Source organism: Fukomys damarensis, unplaced genomic scaffold, assembly GCF_012274545.1.
Source record: "Fukomys damarensis isolate Sample0158 unplaced genomic scaffold, DMR_v1.0_HiC HiC_scaffold_21, whole genome shotgun sequence".
Classification (NCBI taxonomy): Eukaryota; Metazoa; Chordata; class Mammalia; order Rodentia; family Bathyergidae; genus Fukomys; species Fukomys damarensis.
In genome coordinates this window covers 13,296-37,332 of record NW_022900933.1, presented here as the reverse complement: position 1 = coordinate 37,332, position 24,037 = coordinate 13,296, and the positions used below count along the sequence as shown (strand labels likewise).

General features: G+C 40.1%; 1 pseudogene; it reads right to left on the bottom strand.

The window, feature by feature from the left end:
• Nucleotides 1-4,102: 4,102 nt before the first annotated feature.
• On the bottom strand, nt 4,103-4,883 carry LOC104854956 (annotated as a pseudogene).
• Nucleotides 4,884-24,037: the final 19,154 nt, after the last annotated feature.

Genomic DNA, 24,037 nt, shown 5'->3' with positions numbered 1-24,037 from the left:
AATCTGCCTTTTATAGGAGTTTTACAATCGTGACCTCATTTTAGGTGATAAGACATTCCAGTTGCCACAGTTCCCATCACAAATCATGGTCACAAGACAGGTCAATGTTAACCCAAATGCAGCATTTTCTTTTAGGATGTTTATCTTTAGCTATTTCAGCCCACATCATCGGGAGTCAGGGTTAGGAAACCAGGACTGGTGACATTTCTTTTGTCTTAACTCCTTTACAATCATATGATTTACAGAAAGTTTTTAGAGCTTAGAGACTTAGCACTGTCCTGCTGTTTGGATGGGGTTCTGCCTTGGGCTTGTGCATACTTGGGATGTTATGTAAGTGTGCCTCTGGCTTGGACCCCTATGTAACTGTTGTCTTGGAGGGCCTTTGGCTGGGGCTAGTGCACCACAGTCCCTGGTGTCTGAGCAGGCTTCTGGATAGGGTCTCCACATACTTATTCATGATATTTGTGCTAGTCTCTGGCTGTGTGCCCATGCAGCTCTTTTCAGGTAGTTCTTTGGCTTTTGCCTATGTACCCAGGCAGCTAAGGACACAGCTGGGTCCTGGCTAGACTGCCCTGAAGCTTCACCTCTCTGGTCCACACTGCTGGTCACTGGAATGCTTGCACTTATGAATGGTATTGAGGATGGACTCTAACTGTTGCTTGTGCACCTGTGAAGGTCTTTTCTGGGTGGGCCTTTGGCTTGGACCTGTGTTCTCAAGCCCCTCAGTCCAGGGCAGGACCCTGGCTGGATCTGCCTGCAGCCATGCTGCTCTGTTCCACACTTCTGCTCACCAGGATCTGCACACACTTACTGACAGTATCAGGTGGGCCTCTGGCTGTTGCTTGTGTGCCTGTGCAACTCTTTTCTAGGTGGTCCTTTGGCTTGAACCTGTGTCCCCAAGCAGTTGGGGTTGGTGAAGGGTCCTGGCTAGACCTGCCTGTATCCACACTGCTCTGGTCTACACCCCTGCTGGTGGGAATCTGCCCCCCATATCACTTTCATGCATAGGGTTTCTCCCCACTGAGTTCCTTTGTGTATTTGACAATAATCATGTGTGTTAAATGCTTCCCCACATTGCTTTAAATACATAGGTTTAATTCCCAGTACGAGTACATTCATTTCTTTGACAAACACCAGGTGTGGTGAAAGCTTTCACAAATTGCTTACATACACAGGCTTTTCTCTCCCCGCTCACATGAATTCTTTTTTTTTTTCAGTTCTACTCAGCATTTATTTTCATTTAATGACAGTGGGAATCATATAAATCAAGGACTCTAATAAGTTCTTCTTGTTTTGCAAATGTCCACATGAATCTGTTATTCCATAATATACATACTGTGTTTTTAATAGAAAGGGCAATGTGGCAGCTAGCAGCAACTGATACTGTAAACTGCAGTAGATACCAAGGTTTTTTTTTGTTTTTTTTTTTTTTGTTTTTTTTTTTTTTTTTTGCCGGGATTTTAGTAGATACCAAGGTTTTTTTTTTTTTTTTTTTTTTTGTTTTTTTTTGTTTTTTTGATGCCGGGATCAAACTTGGGTCCTTGCACTTGCAGGCAGGCCACCGAACCGCTGAGATAAATCCCCAGCCCCAAATACCAAGTTTTATATAAATTAATTGCCATTTTAAAAAGGCAGCTGCTGTAGCTAAGAAGGTACAAAAACTGGTAACTTCCAGGAATATAGCAAGAAGCTAATTGAAGAAATACACAACAGACTTTTCTCTATTTGAGAAAATAATATTTGAGTATGCAAACTAAGACACCTGTGGCACTTTACTGGAAAGTAGAAATAAGACATACACCCCCACCTGCCACCTGTCACACACCTGACCAAGCCCCACACCTCCCCCACATGGATTTCCAAAACATGGCAAATTGTAGGGTTACCAGTACAGTGAGCTCCAACCTGCTAGATAAGGAGCCTTATTGACAGTTTTAAAGCATTAGGCATCAGATAGAAACTTGTCAGAAACAGCTGTTGTTGGGTACTGATTGGTAATGTTTTCATTCTGATTGCTGAGACACTGCAGACATCTTGGGCCTGAGGGAAGCCCATCAGTGGCATACACACAGACAGTGGGAAGTCATTTAATAGATGCTTTGGGCACACTCAGTCACAGTATCTTAAAAAGACAACATTCTATATTTAATGAATTTGCAGGGAAAGCAAGGCCTAATAATCACATTGTTTCATAGAAGATGAGCACAATAGGACCATAAAAACAGAAATTCTGCAACTGATCATTGGAATACAAGTTCTGTGGTGGTCACAGATTATTATACAATATTAGAAATATTCAAAGATCTTGCAGACAAAATTGTACATACTTTGGATCTTTTGGAATCCATGATGGTGGAAGGGAAGCATAAGGAAATATTGGATGTACCAAGCATGATGATGCCATTAAAATCCATTTATAAATTTAAATCACAAAACTGCCTTTAAATGATGTGAAGGTTATGAAGTATATTGGCTGGGGAGAATTACCAGGTTTTATGTCATCTTTTAATGCAGGAGTCTGTGGTGCTTGGGTATCAGTTTAAAATTACAAGTATGTTTTTGCTCCTCAGGTGTAGGGAGCAGTTTTCCATCATTTGGTCACTTAGTATTTTAATAAAGTGGTCAAAAGTCTACAAAATGTGCCAAAGAATATTTCACCTATGAACCTCAATCTCCATAGATTATTCCTGATTTAGAAAAGGTCAAAGACTTAAATCTTATTAAAGCTACATTTATCTTTATGCAATTTTGTCATTTAAATAACATGAAAAAAGTTCCAAATACTAAATCCAGGTGCTCAAATTATCTGCTTCAGCCCAGGGATATTTTTATTCTTTTATTTTTTATTTTTATTTTTTGGTACTGGGGATTGAACTCAGATCCTTATGCTTTCAAGGCAGGCGGCAGAACCACTGAGCTAAATTTCCAGCCCAGCCCAGGGATATTTTTAAGGTCATGTTGAAACCCACGAAAATAGAGGTTTATAATGGAAATACTGACAGACTGACTAGATGAAGGCTTTAACAGACTCCATTAAACTACATTAGCACTTAATGAATAAATACACAGATGATTTTGCCTTTTGATAACTTCGTCAAATTCATTCCAGCTTAAACCCAAATAAGTATAAACTATACTTTGCTTGGCTGTTTTACAATTTTAAACTATTATTTAAAAATTATTTTCTCTATTTCTAACACTTTTCAATTTTAGTAAAAGTATGTATATTATGTTGCAGCTTCATTTAATGCAGGCTAACTATTCCATTAAAGTATTTGAGGACAGAATTAAATGTAATTAATGATACATGTGTTGTGCCTAAATATTCTTCAACTCCTCAAAATCTGAATCATTGTCTTTGCTCTTAAAAGAGGGTATGAAGTGAGACCTCAGATATAATCAAGGAAAGATTGCACATCTGGGCTTTAAATTCTTCAAAGCTAAATTAACTATGGTAGAATATTCCTTTATGATATAGTGATAAATGAAAAATTTTGGTATTCATTTTTCACACATATTCCATAAGTTCAGGACATAAAGTAAATAAGAGTAAAAAAAAAAAGACCCCAAGAGATCTTGAAAAATGACATACATATTATGTGAAATCCCAGTGACACAATACTTCACTCTGAAACCAAGGAAAATTTGTCAAGGTACTGAATCTGAGTTCTTTCTAAGGGATTTGATTTCTGTGAGCCATGAATTCCATCCAATTTTGCACAAAGTATAAAAGAGATCCTTAGAACAGCAGAAAGAAGAGACAGATGGTGAAGATGATTAGGGGTAAACAGAATAAATTCTCTCAGTAGTGTACTTGACATTAATGCTGATGATAATTCATCTGACTTACAGAATATTCAGTCTTTTTTTGGTACCAGGGATCGAACTCAGGTCCTTGCACTTGCAAGGTAGGCAGTGGAACCACTGAACTAAATCCCCAGCACACAGAATATTCACTTTAACAGAGAGAAGAGAGCCTGAAATAACTAGCAGAAAATAGAGTGGAGTCATGATATTCCTGATAACAACATACAATTAAAACAAGAAACTAACATAACAGGTTCAACGCCTTTTAGGAACTCACTTCTTTTTCCTGCTCAATTCACATTCTCATAGCTTCATGGTCCTTTTCTTCTAACAAAGTTATCAGCTGAGAGAACCTGTCTTTCAGCACACTCATGTCATCCAGAGAGCAGGGCTATAGAATCCAGTATTTTCCTCAAGCAAGTGGTTCAAGTTCAAAATATTTTTTTGATTTCTTGCACTGAGTGTGCTGCTGGCTTGTCTTTTATTTATTTATTTTTTAAGACAGGGTCTCACTATGTAGTTGAGACTGACCTGGAACTCACTGTGTAGCCCAGGCTGGTCTCGAACTCACAGCAATCCTCCTGCCTCAGCCTCCCAAATGCTGGGATTACAGGTGTGCACCACCACAACTGGCCTGGCTTGTCTTGATGATTAGCCAATATTAAAAAAGGGTAAAGTGCATAACTGTGGGCGCTGAAGAGGTGAGTGCAGTTCATTCTGGCAGTTTCTAAATCATCCTCTGAAGAAGCACTGTCCAATAGGAATATTACCCCTTGAGATCCTTAGTAGTAGCAACTCTAATATTTCTTGATATTATCAGCAACTCCAAGTCCTTTTACATTTAAAAGGACATTCTGGAATGTCACTGCCTTTATACTAAAACCTGTGGTTGACACAGCATTCTCAGGGCTTTCACTGCACAGCTTTGAGAATAGACAAGTCTTACAAGAACCTGTGAGACCTATGCACACCAGGTCATACTATAGTCATGCAGGTCATGGTACCTAGCAGCAAAGTGCTCTAAAATACAGATAACCCATGTACAGAAATGCCTCAGTTATCTGGAAATCAGACATCCAGCAACCTAAAGCATCTGAAACAGCTCCAAACCAGGGGAAAAAAGCAGCATCCTTGGCAGCAAGCTAGAAGCTCCTGAAAAAACCAGCAACCCCCAGTGTGAATTCTTTCATGTATGTGACAAGCACCTGTGTATTGAAAGCTTTCCCACATTTGTTTCCAGGAAATTTCCTTCTTTTCCTGTTCATAACATCAGTTGCCTATAAAGTTCTGATGGTAAAATAAAAAAGGTTGTTTAGGGAGCTGTCTGATTTCCTGCTGGAAAGGGCACTCTAGAGACTTACACTCTCCACAATTTGAATCTTCTCTTAGGACATTCCACAGTACCATTTGGACGAAGTAAGGGCCTTTACTGTTTGGGGCATTTTAGACCTATTGCAAGACATTTTGGGTTGTTTACTGGTCATCAGTGGTATTGGAGGTAAAGCAAGTACCTTCACGATTGTAGCTGTTTGGACCTATAGCAAGGTATTTTGGGGCACTGATTCAGGTGGATTGAAATTCAGATCTAGAAAATTCACACAATTTTGTTTTAGAATATGCATTAGGTTGGTTTTCTTTGGTATGTTTTCATTTCTTTTTGTTTCTTTTATCTTTATCTTTTTACAATCATCTTTATTCTAGGATGGCCAGCAGGGTTTCAGTACCATCTAGAGTTATGTAAGCCATTTGGGGCTTCAAGTTGCACAGATGATTTAAAAAAAAAAAAAACATGGTATTACTATATAGTCCAGGCTGGCCTTGGAATAACTGTAGTCCAGGAAATTCTCCAGCCTCAGCCTCCTGTGAGCTGAGATTACAGGTATATGCCACCACACCTGGCTGCTTCAGATTTTTAAGACATTTTTCATTGGGTTAAAATTTAATAACAGCTGGCAAGAAGTTTTCACATCTTGTCTAGCTCTATTAATCAAGGCCTCTAGGAGTAAGGAAAGAAAGAAACCACCAAGAAAAATATGAGCAAACTATCTATATTTAAATTTCTTGGTTTTTTTTCTACACAAGAAGTGGAGGTAGCAGGCAATACTAGTCAATTTTCAGCAAATATTTGATGAATATATATATATATATATATATTATTAGCATTTTATTTTTTAAAATTTCCCCTTAAATTTATTGTTACATTTAAAGCAAACAATATAGTTATAATTATCATTGGGATCTTGTACCTTTACCTGATATGTCTTGCCTCTTAATTTTTCCCCATACCCCTGCCCTCCCTTCATCCCCTTCAACTTTTCCTATTTACAAAGACTTTGTTCCCATTTTTTCCTTTTTTCATATTTTTTCTTTTCCCTTATTTCCTTTCCCCTCCCCTTCCCACTTCCCCTTTAGCCATTTTCTTCCTATTTCACACTCACAATTATACCAATTGAACCTATTTACACTTTTAGTTTTCCACACCAGAGAAACTATTCAGTGTTTACTCAAGTGTGTCCTATTTATTTCTCTTAATATAGCCTCAATGTGCATCCATTTAGCTATAAATGTCTCTAATTTCCCTTTTTTTTATTTTTTGGTGCCAGGGGTTGAACTTGGGTCCTTGCACTTGCAAGGCAGGCCACTGAACCACTGAGCTAAATCCCTGGCCCTATAGTTTCCCATTCTTTATGGCTGAGTAGTTTTGCATTTTATACAAAAACCACATCTTGATACCTTCTCCAGTTGATGGGTATTTGGGTGTTTCCAAGTTTTAGCTATTACAAACTGTGCCACCATAAACATGCATGCACATATATCATTGTGGCATGATTCTTTTAATTCTTTTGGAAACATATTCAGTAGATGGATAGCTGGGTCAAATGGGACCTCTAAACCTAGTTCATTGAGATATCTCCATAATGATTTCCACACTGGTCGCACCAGTCTGCACTCCCACCAACAATGGAGAAGTGTTACTTTCTCCCCACAGCCCCACCAGCATTTGCTATTGGTTGACTTCTTGATAGCAGCCATTCTTTCTGGGGTGAGGTGGAATCTCAGTGTTGCTTTCATCTGCATCTCTCAACTGACCAGTGATGTTGAACATATTTTCATATATTTATTTGCTGCTTTTACTTCTTTGTCTGAGAAATGTCTGTTCATTTAAGATGCCCGTTTTTGAATCGGGTCTTTGTATTTTTTGGGTCTGATATTTTTGAGTTCTTTATATATTCTAGATAGTAGTCCTTTGCCTGAGGAGTAGCTGTTAAAGTTTTTTGTAGGTTGTCTCTTAGCTCTGTTGGTGATTGCTCTTGCCCTGCAAAAATGTTTTAGTACAATGAGATGCAAGTTGTTGATAGTTCAAGTTCTCATGCTGCTGTGGATTTGTTCATAAAATCTTCTCCTATGCCAATGTCTTTGAGAGTTCTACCTAAGTTACTTTCTGGTAAGTTTAGTGTTTCTGTATTGATATTTAGATCTTTAATCCACTTAGATTTTAGTTTAGTGCATTGGGAAATATAGGGATCTAGTTTTAATCTTTGGCTAGTTGCAAACCATTTTTTCCAACACCATTTATTAAAGAGTCTGTCTTTCCTCCAGTGAGGATGATTGCCTCCTTTGTCAAAGATGAGGTAGCTGAGTATGTCTGGTATTGTTTCTGCATCTTCTAATCTATTCCACTGATTCTCAGGTCTGTTTCTTTGCCAGTACCATGCTGTTTTTATCACAGTGGCTTTGTAGTATAGAATTCAAGATGGGAATTTTGATACTTCTTGCCATGTCTCTGTTGATTTACATATGCTGAACCATTCTTGCACCCTTGGATAGGTCTGACTTGGTCAGGGTGTATGATCTTCTTTCTGATCTACTTTTTTCTGTTTACTGGTATCTTACTGAGGATTTTTGCATCTATGTTCATTAGGGAGATTGGCCTGTAGTTCTCTTTTTGGGTTGAGTCTTTCCGTGGTTTAGTCATCAAAGTAATACTTGCTTCCAGGAATGAATTTGGAAGTATTGCTTCCCTTTCAATTTTGTTGAAGAGTTTAAACAGTAGTGGTGACAGTTCTCTAAATGTATTGTAGAATTCAGCAGTGAAGCCATCAGGACCTGGGCTTTTCTTTGTTGGCGATGTTTTAATTACATTTTCAATTTCACTGAGTGTAATTGGGGTGTTTAGACTTTTTATATCTTTGTTCAACTTTGGAAGTTCATATTTATCTAGGAATCTTTCCACTTCTTCTGGGTTTTCCATTTAATTAGAGTACAGGTTTTCAAAGTATACATTGATGATTCTCTAGATTTCCACTGGATCTGTTTTAACTTAACTTTTTAAATTCCTAATTGGTGAATTTGAGCCTTTTCTTTTCTTCATTTTTTGATAAGATTGACAAGGGCTTTATTCATTTTATTTATCCTTTTAAAAAACCAATTCTTCTATTCACTGATTTTTTTGTATTGTTCTTCTGGTATCCATTGTATTTATTTCTGCTCTGATCTTTCTAATTTCCTCCCTTGTATGAGCTTTCAGTTTGTCTTGCTTTGTTTTCTAGAATCTTAAGGTTGAGCATTAGGTTGTTTATTTGAGCTTGCTCTGTTTTCCTAGTATGGACATTTACTGCTATGAATTTCCCACATAGAACTGCTTTCAATGTGTCCCATAGTTCTCTGTATGTTGTATTAAATTTAATTAATTTTAGAAACATTCTAATTTCTTCTTTAATTTCCTCTGTGACCCAATGGTTGTTCAGTAGGGTGTTATTTAATTTCCATGTGCTTGTGAAGTTTTTGCAGTTTCTTAGGCTATTGATCTCCAGTTTAATTGCACTATGGTCTGATGATATACGTGGCATAACTTTGATTCCTTTGCATTTATTTAAACCTGTTTTATGAGCTAGGATGTCGTCTATTTTGGAGAATGATGCATGTGCCGCCTAAAATAATGTATAATCTGATTTTTGTGGCATGGAACACTCTGTAGACACCTACTAAGTCTGTCCTAAGACTTAGTTCATTTCATTGTTGCTTTTTTTTGTCTAGATGATCTGTCTATTTGTCAGTAGAGTATTGAGGTCCCCCACTACAATTGTATTAGTGCTTATTTCATTTTTCATAGCCATTGGTATTTTTTTTGTATAGTTGGGGGCATTACTGTTCAGTGCATATGTATTTATGATTGTCATTTATTCCTCTTGTATTGTTTCCTTTACAAGGATGTAGTGGCCTTCTTTGTCTCTTAATTAGTTTTGGTTTGAAATATTTTCTGTCTGCAATTAAGATAGCTACTAACACTTCTTTTCTGGGTTCCAGTCACACGGAGAACTGTTTTCTATCCTCTTTCTCTCAGGCTATGAATTTCTTTGTGGATTAAGTGGGTTTCTTGTATACAGCACACTGTTGGATTTCGCATCTTAATCCATTCTGGCAGCATGATTTTTTTTTTGATTCGTGAATTGAGGCCATTAATATTGATGGTTATAACTGTTATGTATTGACTTTTCATTGTCATGTTATTTTCCTGGTTGGTGGTTCTTTAATTTTTTTATTTTTCCCTCTCTCCCTTTAATTTCTTGCCTTGCCTGGTATATTTTTCATGCAGAGCTCCAGATAATGGAGTGACCATTGTTTTATTTCATTCCTGTAATGGAGTTGTATGCCACACCAGGGCAATTGCTACTACTTTCTCTGAGCAGCTAGAGCACTTTATTTCATCCTCTACACTGACTATAGTGTGAAAAAAAAAACTCAGGGAAAATGTTGGAATTATAACTTTAATTCAAAATCTAGAGTGATACCAAAATGTGTGTTTGGCCACTAACATAAAGTTCTTCTTAGCTAAAAGTTGATAGCTCTCCCAAACATTTTTTTGTTGCAGAACTGGATGTCACTTTCTGGGCCAAACTTCCATTCACAACACCAATCACACAGCTGTTCTGTGCAATTGTGACATGCATAATTTCCATCAGTTGAGTGACTACTCTTTTCATTCATTCCTGCAGTGGAGTTGTGTGCTACACCAGGCAATTGCATCTGGTTTCTCTGATGCGTTACTGCCATATATTTCATCCTCTGTATTGACTATAATGGAGAAAAATGCCACAGAGAAAATGTTGTAATCAAAAACTCAATTCAAACTTTAGAATTATTTTGAAATGTGTGCTTGGCTTCTAACATGGAGTTGTTGTTAGTACAAACTTGACAGCTCTAAAAGCCATTTTTTGCAGCAGAAATGGATGGTACTTTCTAGGCCAAACTACCATTCACAATACCATTTGCACAGAAATGTGCTGTTCAAATGTGCCATTCTGAGAATCAGACAGTGGAGTGACTATGGTTTTCCTTCATTCCTGGAGTGGAGTTGTGTGCCACACAAAGGAGGTTTTAGCTAGTTTCTCTGTGAAGTTACTGCCTTGAAATTTCCCCCTTCATTTTTTCTCTAATGGGAAAAATAGCTCAGGGAAAATTTGGAGTCAAAATTGCAATTCCAAATGTATAACTATTCAAAATGTGTATTTGGCTTCTAACATCTTAGTACAAAGTTCACAGATGTCCAAGCTGTTTTTGGTAGCAGCACTGGGTGAAATATTCTAGGCCAAACTGCCATCAAAATGCCATTTTCAGAGAGATGTGATGAGCAAATGTGTCATGCATAGATCCAGACAGTTGAGTGACTACTCTTTAATTCACTCCTGGAGTGGGGTTTTGTGCCACACTGGGGGATTTGCAGCTTCTTTGAGAAGTTACTGTGGGGCTGGGGATTTAGCTCAGTGGTGCTACCACTTACTTCTCAAGCACAAGGTATTGAGTTCAATCCATGATATCAAAACAAAACAAACAAACAAAAAATTTGTTGGACTTTACTTATCATCTCCATTGACTATAATGGGAAAAATGCCTCAGGGAACATAATGGAGTCAAAACTTCTATTTGAACTGAGGAACCGTTGTGACTTCTGTATTTTGCTTCTAACATTAAGTTCTTCTTAGTCCAAATTTGACAGCTCTCCAAATCATTTTTTGACAGCAGAACTGAATGGCACTTTTGAGGCATAACTGCCATTCACAGTACAATTTGCAAAGAGATGTGCTGTGCAAAAGTGCCATGCAGAGATCTATACAGTGGAGTTACTACTATTTTAATTCATTCCTGGAGTGGAATTGTGTGCCCCAGCAAGGCAGATGCAGCTCCTTTCTCTGTGAAGTTATTACACTTTTTTTCATCCTCTCCATTGACTCTTGGGAAAAATACCTCAAGGAATATTTTGAAATCAAAACTATTATTCAAAATGTAGAACCATTCTGAAATATGTGTTTGGTGGCTAATATCAAGTTATTCTTAGCACAAATTTGATAGGTCTCCAAAATATTCCTTGGCAGCAGAATTGGATGGCAATTTCTAGACCAAAATGCCATTCACAATACCATTTGCACAGAGATGTGCTGTGTAGATGTGCCATGCAGAGATCCAAAAAGTGGAGTGATGTCTGTTTCAATTCATTCCTTGAATGAACTCATGTGCCACACACCAGGGCAGTTGCAGCTGATTTCTCTGAGAAGATAGTGCACTTTATTTCATCCTCTCCATTGACTATATTTGGAAAAATTCCCCTGGGGAAATGTTGGTGTCACAATTTCAATTCAAACTGTACAACCATTCTAAAATATGTGTTTGTTTTCTAACATGAAATTTCTCTTAGTCCTGCCAAAGTTGAAAGCTATCCTAGATGTTCTTCTGCAGCAGAACAGAATGGCACTTTCTAGGCCAATCTGCAAATCACAGTACCATTCATGGAGATGTGCAGTGCAAATGTGGCATGCAGAGATCTGTACAGAGAGGCAAATTCTGTTTTACTTCATTCCTGAAATGTAGTTCTTTGTCCAACTGGGGCAGTTGCAGCTGTTTTCTAGGAGATGTTATTGGACTTTATTTTATGCATTCCTTTGATTCTAAAGAGAAGATGCCTCAAGGAAAATGTTGAATGAAAAACCACTTGAAACTGGAGAACCATTCTGAAGTGAGTGTTTGGCTTCTGACATCAAGCAATTCTTAGTATAAAGTTGAGAGCTCTCCAGGCCTTATTTTGGCAGAAGATCTGGATCCATGTTCTAGGCCAAAGTGCCTTACACAATGCCATTGGCACAGATATGGGCTGTGCAAATGTGCCATTCAGGGATCCACAAAGTTGAGAGACTTCTATTTTATTTCCCTCCTTGAGTGGAGTTGTGTGTCACATCAGGGCAGTTGGAGCTGCTTTATTTGAGAAGTTATGGCTCTTTATTTTATCCTCTCCACTAATAGGAAAAATGCCTCAGATAAAAATGGAGTAAAAACTTCAATTCAAGCTGTAAAACCATTTTGAGATATGTGTTTGATTTCTAATATCAAGTTCTTCTTCATCCAAAGTTAAGAGCTCTCTAAGCCTGTTTTTGGCAATAGAACTGGAGAGAAATTTCTAGGCCAAACTGCCACTTACAATACCATTCACAAAGAGATGTGCTGTGCAAAGGTGTCATGCAGAGATCCACAGAGAGGAGTTAACTCTGTTTTACTTTATTCCTGGATTGGAGTTGTGTGCCACATCAAGGTTGTTGCAGCTGCTTTCTCTGAGAAGTTACTGCAATTTATTTTATCATTTCCATTGGATAATACAAAAATGCTTCAGGGAAAACATTGGCTTCAAAAAATAAGTTTAATGTGTGTAAAACCATTCTGAAATGTATTTTGGCTTTTAATATCAAGTTCTTCTAAGTCCAAAGTCAAGAGGTCTCCAAACTCTTTCTTGGCAGCAAACGTGGATGGCATATTCTAGGTCAATCTGGATTCACAATATGATTCAAACAGAGATGTGCTGTGCAAATGTGTCATGCAGAGATTGACACTGAAGTGACTCCTGTTTCACTTCATTCCTAGAGTAGATTTGTATGCTAAACCAGCAGAGTTTCAACTACTTTTTCTGAGAAGTGACTTTATTTTATTTTAGCCAGTCCATTGACCTTAATGAAAAAAATGACTCAGGGAAAATGTTGGAGTCAAAATTTCAATTCAAACTCTAGAACTCTTCTGCAGTGTACTTTATTTCTAAAATCAAGTAATTCTCAGATCAAAGTTGAGTGCTTTCCAAGCTGTTTTTTGGCAGCAGAACTTGATGGCACTACGCCAATCATTCACAATACCATATGAACAGATACATGCTGTGCAAATGTGCCATGCAGAGATCTACACAGTGTACTGAATTGTGTTTTACTTCACTACTGGAGTAGAGGTGAGTGCCACAACAGGGCAGTTACAGCTGCTTTCTTTGAGAAGGTACTGCATTTTATTTCAACCTCTGCATTGACTAATGCAAAAAATGCTCCTGGAAAATGTTGCCCTCAAAAGTTCCATTAAAACTGTAGAATTGTTCTGAAATATGTTGTGGCTTCTAACATCAAGTTCTTCTTAGTTCAAATTTGACAGCTCTCCAAGCCATTTTTTCAGCAGCAGACCAGGATGGCACTTCTAGGCCAAACTTCTGTTCACAATAAAATTTGAACAGAGACGTGCTGTGTAACCTTGCCAAGCAGAGGTCCAGGCAGTGTACTGACACCTGTTTTTTCTTCATTCATAGAGAGGAGTTGTGTGCCACACCGGGGTAGTTGCAGCTGCTGTCTCTGCAAAGTGACTGCACTTTATTTCATTCCCTCCATTGAATGTAATAGGAAAAAGTACTTAGGAAATACAGTGGAGTCAAAAATGCAATTCAAACTATAGAAGCATTCTGAAATGTATGTTTGGCTTCTAACTTCCAGTTCTTCTCAGTCCAATGTTAACGGCTTTCTAAGCCATTTTTTTGGCAGGAGAAGTGGATGGCACTTTGTAGGCCAAAATGCCATTTACATTATCAATCAAGAAGATGTGCTAGGCAAATGTGCCATTAACAGATCTATACACTGGAGTGACTTCTGTTGTACCTCTTTCCCAAAGTGTAGTTGTGTACCACACCAGAGCAGTTCCAGCTGATTCTAATGAGAAGTTATTCACTCCAATTCATGCTTTCCTTTGATTCTAAAGGGAAAATGTCTCTGGGAAAAAGTTGGAATCAAAACTTCAATTCAAACTGGAGAATCATTCTGAAATGAGTGTTTGCTTGTAACATCTTTATCTTCTTAGTGTAAAGTTTTGAGTTCTCCAAGCCATTTTTTGTCAACAGACATGGCTTGCAATTCCTAGGCCAAAATATCATTCACAGTACCATTTGAACAGAGATGTGCTATGCAAATGTGCCATGCAGAGATTCACCCAGTAGAGTGAATTCTTTTTTGCTTCATTCATGGAGTGGAGTTCTATGCCATACCAGGGCAGTTGCAGCTGTTTTCTCTGAGAAGTTACTGCAATTTATTTTGCCCTTTCCCTTGACTCTCTAATGGGGAAAAGTGTGGAGTCAATACCTCAAATCAAACTGTAGAACAATTCTGAAATGTGTGTTTGGCTTCTAAAATCCATTAATAGTCTAAATTTGACTGTTTTCCAAGCATTTTTTGGCAGCAGTACTGGATGGCACTTTCTAGGCCAAATTGCTATTCACAGTACCATTCACAGAGAGATGAGCTGTGCAAATGTGCCATGCAGAGATTCACATAGGGGAGTGAATTCTATTGTACTTCATTACTGGAGTTCAGTTGTCTGTCACACTGTGGCAGTTGCAGCTGTTTTCCTGAGAAGGTACTGCACTTTATTTCATCCTTTCCATTGACTAACATGAAAAATGCCTCAAAGAAAATGTACTCACAACTTGAATGCGAACTATAGAATCATTCTGAAATGTGTTTTGGCTTCTAACATCAATTTCTTCTTAGTCCAGAGTTGACAACTGTCCAAGCTATTTAGTGGCAGCAGAACTGGAAAGCACTTTCAAGGCCAAATTGGCTTTCACAATACCATTTGCATAGTGATGTGCTGTGCAAGTATGCCATGCAGAGATCCCGAAAGTAGAGTGACTTCTGTTTTACTTCATTCCTGGTGTGGAGTTGTATACCACACGAGGGCATTTGGAATTGCTTGCTCCAAGGAGTTACAGCATTGTATTTCATCCTCTCCATTTACTCTCATGGGGAAAATGCCTCAGGAAAAATGTTGGAGTTAAAACTTCAAATCAAACTGTAGCAGCATTCTGAAATGTGTGTTTGGCTTCTACCAACCGGTTCTTTATAGTCCAAAGTTGACAGCTCTACAGGATATTTTTTGGCAGCAGAACTGGATGGCAATTTGTAGACCAAACTGCCTTTTGCAATAACATTTGAACAGAGATGTGCTCTGCAAATGTGCCATGCGGAAATCCACAAAGTGCAGTGAATTCTGTTTTACTTAATTCCTGGAGTGCAGTTGTATGTCACACCTGCCATTCACAATACCATTTGCACAGAGATGTGCTTTGCAAATGTGCCATGCAGAGATCTACAAAGTGGAGTGACATCTGTTTTACTTAATTCCTGGGATGGACTTGTGTGCCACAGAAGACCAGTTGCACCTTCATTCTCAGAAATGTTACTGCATATTACCATATACTCTCCTTTGACTGTTATTGGAAATATGCCTCCAGGAAAATGTTGGACTCGACACTGCAATTCAAACTGTAGAAACATTCTGAAATGTGTGTTTGTCTTCTAACCTTGAGTTCTTCTTAGTCCAAATTTGACACCTCATGAGTCCATTTTTTGGCAAAAGAAAAGGATGGCAGTTTCTAGGCCAAATTGCCTTTTGCAAAGCCATTCACATAGAGATGTGCTCTGCAAATGTGACATTCAGAGATTCACAAAGTGGAGTTATTTCTGTATTCATACCTGGAGTGGAGTTTTGTACCACACCAGGTCAGTTGTACCTTTTTGCAATGAGAAATTACTGCACTTGTTTTCATCCTCTCCCTTCACTTTAATGGGAAAAAGTGCTTCAAGGATAATGTAGGAGACAATACTACAAACCAAAATTTAGAACTACTCTGAATTGTGAGTTTAGCTTCTAATATACAGTTCTTAGTCCAAAGTGGACAGCTCTCCAAGCCATTTGGAAGCAGAACTGGATTGCACTTTCTAGGCCACACTGCCACACAAAATACCTTTTCCACATAGATGTGCTGTGTAATTATTCCAGTGATCCACAGAGTGGAGTGACTTCTGATTTATGCCCACAGTGGTGTTGTGTGCTCCAGCAGGACAGTTGCAGCTGCTTTCTCTGAGAAGTTACTGCACTTTATTTCATTGTCTCCAGTGACCCTAAAGGGAAAAATGCCCCCAAGAAAAAATGTTGCAGTCAAAACTAGTGATTCAAATTTATAACCATTCTGAAATGTGTGTTGGACTTCTAACATCGAGCTCTTAGTCTGAACTTGACAGCTCTTCAAGGCATTTTTTTGTCAGCAGAACTGGATGGCACTTTGTAGGCTAAACTCCCATTCAAAATACCATTTGCCTGTATATGTGCTCTGCAAATGGCAATGCAGAGATACACAAAGTGGAGTGACTTCTGATTTACTTCATTCCTGGAGTGGAGTTTTGTGCCATACCAGGGCAGTAGCAGCTGCTTTCTCTGAGAAGGTACTGTACTTTATTTAATCCTCTTCATTAACTCTAAAGGTAAAAATTCCTCAGGGAAAATGTTGGAGTCAAAATTGCAATTCAAACTTCAGATCCATTCTGAGGCCTTGAACATCGAGTTCTTAGCAGAAAGTTGAAAGCTCTTCCAGCAGTTTTTTGGCAGTAGAACTGGATGGTGCTTTCTATGCCAAATTGCCATTCTCATTACCCATTCACTGAGAGATGTGCTGCATTAATGTGCCATGCAGAGCTCCAAAATGTGGACTGACTTCTGTTTTACTTCACTTGTGGAGTGGAGTTGTGTGCCACACCTGGACAATTGTAGGTGATTTCTCTGGTAAGTTACTGAAGTTTATTTCATCCTCTCCTTTGACTCTTAATGGAAAAATGCCTCTGGGAAAATGTTGGAGTCAAAATTGCAACCAAAACTGTAGAACCATTCTGAAATGTGTATTTCAATTCTAACATCAAGTTATTTGTCCACAGTGACAGCTCTCCAAACCTTTTTTTGACAGCAGAAATGTATGCTACTTTCTAGGCCAACTGCCATTCTCAATACCATTTGCACAGGGATGTGCTCTGCAAATGGCCATGAAGAGGTCTATGGAGTGGAGTGACTTCTGATGTACTTTGTTCCTGGATTGGAGTTGTGTTCCATACTTGGGCAGTTGCAGCTGCTTGTTCTGAGAAGTTACTGTTCTTTATATCATCCTCTTTATTGAGTATAATGGGAAAATCCTCAGGGAAAACGTTGGTGTCAAAACCGCAATTCAAAGTGTAGGAGCATCTGAAATGTGCATTTGGCTTCTGACATCCAGTTCTTTTTGGTCCATTGTTGACAGATCTCCAAGCCATTTTTGACATCAGAACTGGATGGCACTTTCTAGGCCACAGTACCATTGAAAATATCATTTGCACAGAGATGTGCTCTGCAAATGTGCAGATATCCACAAAGTGGAGTGACTTCTGTTTTACCTGATTCCTGGGGTAGAGTTGTGTGCCACAGAAGGCCAGTTGCAGCTTCATTCTCTGAGATGTTATTGCACATTACTTATCCTCTCCTTTGACTCTAATTGGAAACATGCCTCTGGGAAAATGTTGGACTTGACACTGTAATTCAAACTGTAGAAACATTCTGAAATGTGTGTTTGTTTTCTAACCTTGAGTTCATCTTAGTCAAAATTTGAAACCTCATGAGTCAATTTTTTGGTTAAAGAAAAGGATGGCATTTTCTAGGACAAATTGCCTTTTGCAAAGCTATTCACACAGAGATGTGCCCCACAAATGTGCCATTCAGAGATTCACAAAGTGGAGTTACTTTTGTTTTACTTTACTCCTGAAGTGGAGTTTTTGTGCCACACCAGGGAAGTTGCAGTTGATTGCTCTCCTTTCAGTCTAATGGGAAAAATGCCTAAAGGAAAATGCTGGAGATAACACTGCAAAACAAAGTGTAGAACCACTCTGAAATATTTTTTTTAGCTTCTAATGTATAATTCTTTTAAGTTGAAAGTTGATAACCCTCCAAGCTCTTTGATAGTAGAACCAAAGGGCCTTTTTTAGGCCAAACTGCTATTCACAATACCTTTTGCACAGAGGTGTGCTGTGGAAATATTCTTTGCAGTGGCCCACAAAGTGGAGCGACTGGTTTTATTTCATTCCTATAGTGGAATAGTGTGCCCCAGCAGGATAGTTGCAGCTGCTTTCTCTGAGAAGGTGCTGTACTTTATTTCATCCTCTCCAATGACCTTAATGGGAAAAGTGCCCTAAGAAAAATGCTGCAGTTAAAGCTGAGATTCAAATTTTATAACTATTCTGAAATGTGTGTTTGGCTCCTAACATGGAATTTTTCTTGATCCAAAGTTGACAGCTCTCCAAGGCATTTTTTTTTGTCAGCAGAAGTGGATAGCACTTTGTAGGCTAAACTCCCATTCACAATACCATTTACATGGTGATGTGTTCTGCAAATAGGCTGTGCAGGGATCAACAAAGTGGAGTGAATTCTGTTTTAGTTCCTTCCTGGAGGGGAGTTGTGTGCTACACAAGGGCAGTTAGGTTTAGGGTCAGGGTCAGGGTGAGGGTCAGGGCTAGGGCTAGGGCTAAGGCTAGGGTTAGGGTTAGGGCTAGGGCTAGGGTTGGGGTTAGGGTTAGGGATAGGGGTTCTGGTTAGGTTTAGGGTAGGGATAGTGTTAGAGGGTTAGGGTTATGGTGAGGGGGTTAGGGTTAGGATTGGGGTGGGGGTTGTGTTTAGATTTAGGTTTAGGTTTAGAGGGTTATGGTTAGAGTTTAGGCAGTAGGATTGGGGTTAGGTTATGGTTTAGCATTAAGTTTAGGTGTTAGGGAATAAGGTTAGCATTAGAGTTCATAATAGTTTTCACATTTAGGTGAGTGATAGCCTGGGAATTTCTTTACCACGGTATTGTTCGTGTGTTTCCTACTTAGTATCAGCATGTGATTTCGCCTTAGGCTTAGGCACAGTCCTGGATTTCAAGTTTTTGCCTGCAGAAACTTAGGAATCAGGTTATGGGTTGGGTTTACTATTGGTGAGCATGATACAGATGGAATTCACATTCCAGATAGTTTGCATGTTAAAGCGAAGTTGAAGTCAGTTCCTTTTATGTAGGTCAAATGAAATGTGTGTTTCCTAGGACCTGAACATTGCTTGGTAGATATAATCGGTAGTGACTGGCCAGCGAGTAGGATTTCAGCTAGATTTAGGGTACAGTATAAGCTTCCCATTTCACTCCCTGTGTATTGTAGTTTGTGTTTGATTGTGAGTGTTGGTGTTAATTTAACCTTCTGTGTTAGGAATGATGTAGAAATATAAGTCTTTTCTTGATGCTCAGGGTTCAGGTTAGGGTTAAGATTATGAGTCAGATGAGCAATAGTCTTGGAGTTTCTCTACCTGTGTATTGGGATGAGGGTTTCCTAGTTAGTATCAGTTTGAGATATCACTTTAGGCTTAGACACTATGTAGGAATTCAAGTTCTGCTCTATCATAATTGAGGAATCAGGTTGTAGGTTTGGGTTACGTTTAGGATTGGTGAGCATGATACGAAATGAATTCACTTACAAAATAATTTGTATGTGAGAGGTAAATTGAGGCCAGTCACATTTTGAAGGTATTATGTACTGTGCTTTTCCATGCACCCGAACAGTGCGGTCAGGATATAATGGGTAGTATTTGGGCAGTGAGTAAGGTTAGAGCCAGATTTAGGAGATGTTATAGCCTCCCCATTTCACTCCCTGTGTAGTGTAGTGTGTGTGTGAGGGTGAGTGTTGGCTTTAATTTTACCTTCAGTGTTAGAAATGATGTAGGTTTATAGGTCCCTCCTCGAGGGTCAGGGTTAGGTTTAGAGTTAGGATTAGGATAAGGGTTAGGGTTAGGTGTTAGGGTTAGGTGTTAGGGTTATGGTTAGGGTTAGGGGTTAGGATTAGGGTTAGTGTTAGGGTTAGGGATAGCGTTAGGGTTGGGTTAGGATTAGGGATAAGGTTATTGTTTAGGTTTAATGTTAGGGTTAGGGGTTAGGTTTAGGGTCAAGAGTCAGGGCTTAGGGTCAGGGTCAGCGTTTGTGTTTAGGGTTAAGGTTAGGGTTAGCGAGTTAAGGTTAGGGTTAGGATTAGGGTGAGTGATGGCCTTGGAATTCCTCTACTGGATAATGGGCTGTAGCTTTCATACCTAGTGTCAGCATGAAATTGTGCTTTAGCGTTAGCCTCTGTGCAGGATTTTGAGTATCAGCATATGGGAAATTAAGATTCAGGTTGTGCGTTAGGATAAGGTTTAAGATTGGTGATGTTGATACAGAAGGAATGAAAGTAGAATACAGTTTGCATGTGAGAAGAAAGGTGAGGGCAGTGACTTTTTTGAAGCTGGGATATACTGTGTATTTCCCAGCACTTGAACATTGTGGTCTCTATATAATGGGTAGTGATTGGCTAGTTAGCAGAGCTTTAAATAGATTTCGGGTACAGATTTGGTTCCCCATTTCACTCCCTCTGTAGTGTAGATTTTATTTTAGGGTGAGGGTTGGTGTTAATTTTACTTTCAGTTTTAGGAATGATGTACAAATATAATTACCTTTTTGAGGTTGAAGGTCATGTTTAGGGTTGGGGTTAGATTTGGGGTGTGTGATAGAGTTGGAATTTTTTTGTCTTGTGTTGGTGTGTGGGTTTCATTGTTAGTATCAGCATGATATTTCACCTTAGGCTTAGCCACAGCACAGGATTTCAAGTACCACCCTATGGGAATTTCGGAATAAGCATGTGGGTTAGTGTTAGGGTTAGGAATGGGGAGCTTGGTAGGGAAGGATTTCATGTACCAGTTATTTTGCATGTGAGAAGGAAGGTGAGGGCAGTGAATTTTTTCAAGTTGGGTTGTACTGTGCTGTTCCAAGCACTTGAACATTGAGGTCTATATATAATGGATAGAGATTGGCTAGTTAGTAGATTTATAGCTAGATTTAGGGGTCTGAGCTGGCTCCCCATTTTACTCCCTTTGCAGTGTAGTGTGTTTTTGAGGGTGAGCCCTGATGATTTTTCAACAGGGTTCTGTCCCAAGTGAGGTTTTCTCACTGACTCGATAACCATTCCTTTTCAGATGGCTGTATGCATGCTGTGGAGAGCAGGAGCACTCTGCATGAATTAATGTTCCTAAGCAGTCTGCTTGATGTATGCTGGGATGAGGGTGAACTCAATCCGTGCTCATCTGCAGCTCAAAGTTGCACTGGAAGGAGGGCAATGCAAGGTGAATCTCACAATGTGTCTAACAGGTACTAAATGTTCCACTGCATGCCAGCCATATGAATGCAGGTCTCTTAATTGCAAATTGCACCTCAACTGTCCAGTGCTTGAAGTCTGAGGGCCTCGCAGTCTTACACTGTGACTAAGAGCTCCTCAAGTTCCTCCTGCCTGCAATTTGTTCTGAGTCTGACATGTCTGCAATTCTAGGTTGAACCCAATGTTTCATCTGTTTGATTCCAGTATGAAGGCAGGCTCAATGCATGGCTCACCAATACACACAGTGGCCCTGGCTCATGGTTGTGGCAAGTTCAGGCTCACTGCATATTGTACAGTGACCCTCCAGACCTCTGTATGATTGTTTGTTTGAGTGCATGTTCACTGAATGCCTAACCAGTCTTAAATGTTCCACTGTATGAAAGTCAGGTCTGCGTTAGCTCATTTTTTGTCTGACTGGCCTTCTCAAGTCTGCTGCTTCTCTGCCAGCTTGAGAACAGTCTCACTGCATTGCAAAATATTCCATAACCATATCGCTGGATGAGACAGCCATGAGGGCTGGCTCACTGTGCAGCTAACTAGTACCCAAAGTTTGTTACATGTAGAAAGGTATGAGTGGCGACTTTCCCATCTGTTAACCAGTCCTTGTCATTCTGCTGGAGGCAGCTAAGATTTAATGCTGGCTCACTGCATGTTTATTGGCTGCTCAAGTCTTCTGCTATTTGGTCTCTAGGGGAAGGGCCTTCTTATTCAGTTCCTATGCCCTTGCTCCTTTTTTCACTAGGTGCAGGCAGGGACAAGGATGTGATCACTCTCTGGCCAAATGGTCTTCATGGGAGTCCTGCCTCCAAGGTGCACTGAGGGCAGTCATGCTGAGTGAGCTTACCACTATTCTCCAGACCTCTGTATGACTTTTCAGTTAGGCAAGGATTTTTATATGCCTACTGATTCTTAAACCATCCACCATGTGGTGTGCAGGACCAGGGCAAGAGCAATATTGGCTGACCAGTCCTCAGAGGACTGCTCCATAGCTGGCAGTGTGATGTCAGGTGGACTGCATTGCTAACCACTCCATAAGCAGTCCACTGTAGTAAAGCTAGGCAGAGCAATTTCAGAATGTGCCTAAAGATTCACTAAAGAGCAGGTGAATGCAGCACAATAGGAGTGAGGGCTCTCCGTGCAATTAAAAGATCCTCAGTAGTCTGTGGTAGTCAAAACAGTGGGAATGCAGGCTCACTGCATGGCTCTTCATTGTATATTTGTTTGCTGGTTGCTATCTTTGGCAACATGGTCTGACTACATGGCTAGGCCCTGCTCATTTCTCCGCAGGTTGTAGTGACAGCAGGCTGTCTGAAGTGACAGCAGGCTGACTGACGCATGAAGCATTCCTTTTCAGATGGTTGGCATCAGGCTGTGGTTTGCTTGAGCACACTGAAGAAACAACTGAACCTAAATGGTCTGCTGGAGGCCACCCTGGATGATCTGCTGCTCATCATTCGGCTGGCTGGATGCAGCATGCTGTGCTTCATGTAGAATAATATGAGTGAGGGCTCTCTGTGCTGCTAAACCATGCTAGGCCTTTTGCAGCAGGCAGGTAGTGGGAACGCAGGCTGAGAGCTTGGCAATCCATTGTGCCAGTGGGGGCCTTTTGCATGCTGCATCACTGGTAATATCAATGCATGGCTGTGCCCTGGTTATTGTTCAACAGGGTTCTGTCCCAAGTGAGGTTTTCTCACTGTCTTGATAACGATTCCTTTTCAGATGGCTGTATGCATGTTGTGGAATGCATGAGCACCCTGCATGAATTAATGTTCCTAAACAGTCTGCTTGATGTACCCTGGGATAAGAGTGAACTCACTCCATGCTAGTCTGCCGCTCAAAGTTGCACTGCAAGGAGGATGGCACCAGGTGTTTCTCACAATGCATCTAACAGGTACTAAATATTTCACTGCATGTCAGCCTTATGCGTGCAGGTCTCTTAGTTGCAAACTGTATCTCAACTGTCCAGTGCTTGAAGTCCAGGGGCCTGGCAGTCTCACACGGCGACTAAGAGCTCCTCCAGTTTCTGCTGCCTTCAATTCGTTACGAGTGTGACATGTCTGCAATTCCAGGTAGAACCCAATGTTTCACCTGTTTGATCCTGGAATGAGGGCAGGCTCAATGCATGGTTCACCAATTCACATAGTGGGCCTGGCTCATGGCTTCGGCTAGTTCAGGCTCACTGTCTATTGTACAGTGACTCTCCAGACATCTGTATGATTGCTTGTTTGAGTGCATGTTCCCTGAATGCCTAAGCATTCTTAAATGTCCCACTCTATGAAAGTCAGGTCTGTGTGAGCTCATTGTGTGTCTGACTGGCCTTTTCACACCCTCAGCTGTTCTGCTGGCTTGAGGACAGTCTCACCACATTGTGAAATATTCCATGACCATATCCCTTGAGGAGACAGCCGTGAGGGCTGGCTCACTGTGCAGCTAACTAGTCCCCAAAGTTTGTTACATGTAGAAAGGTATGAGTGACGACTCTCCCGCTGTTAAGGGTCCCTAGTCATTCTGTGGGAGGCAGCTAAGATCGAATGCAGGCTCACAGTGTGTTTATTGGCCGCTCGAACCTTCTGCTCTTTGATGTCTAGGGGAAGGGCCTTCCTATTCAGTTCCTATGCCCTGCTCCTTTGTTCACTAGGTGCAGGCAGGGACAAGGGTGTGCTCACTGTGTGGCCAAATGGTGTTCACGGGAGCCCTGCCTATAAGCTGCACTGAGGGCGCATTTGCTGCGTGCTTAGCACTCCTCACTAGAACTCTGTATAACTTTTCCCTGAGGCAAGGATTTTTACATGCCTACCGATTCTTAAACCGTCCACAAGGTGGCACTCAGGACCAGGGCAAGAGCACTGTTGGCTGACCAGTCCTCAGAGGACTGCTCCATAGCTGGCAGA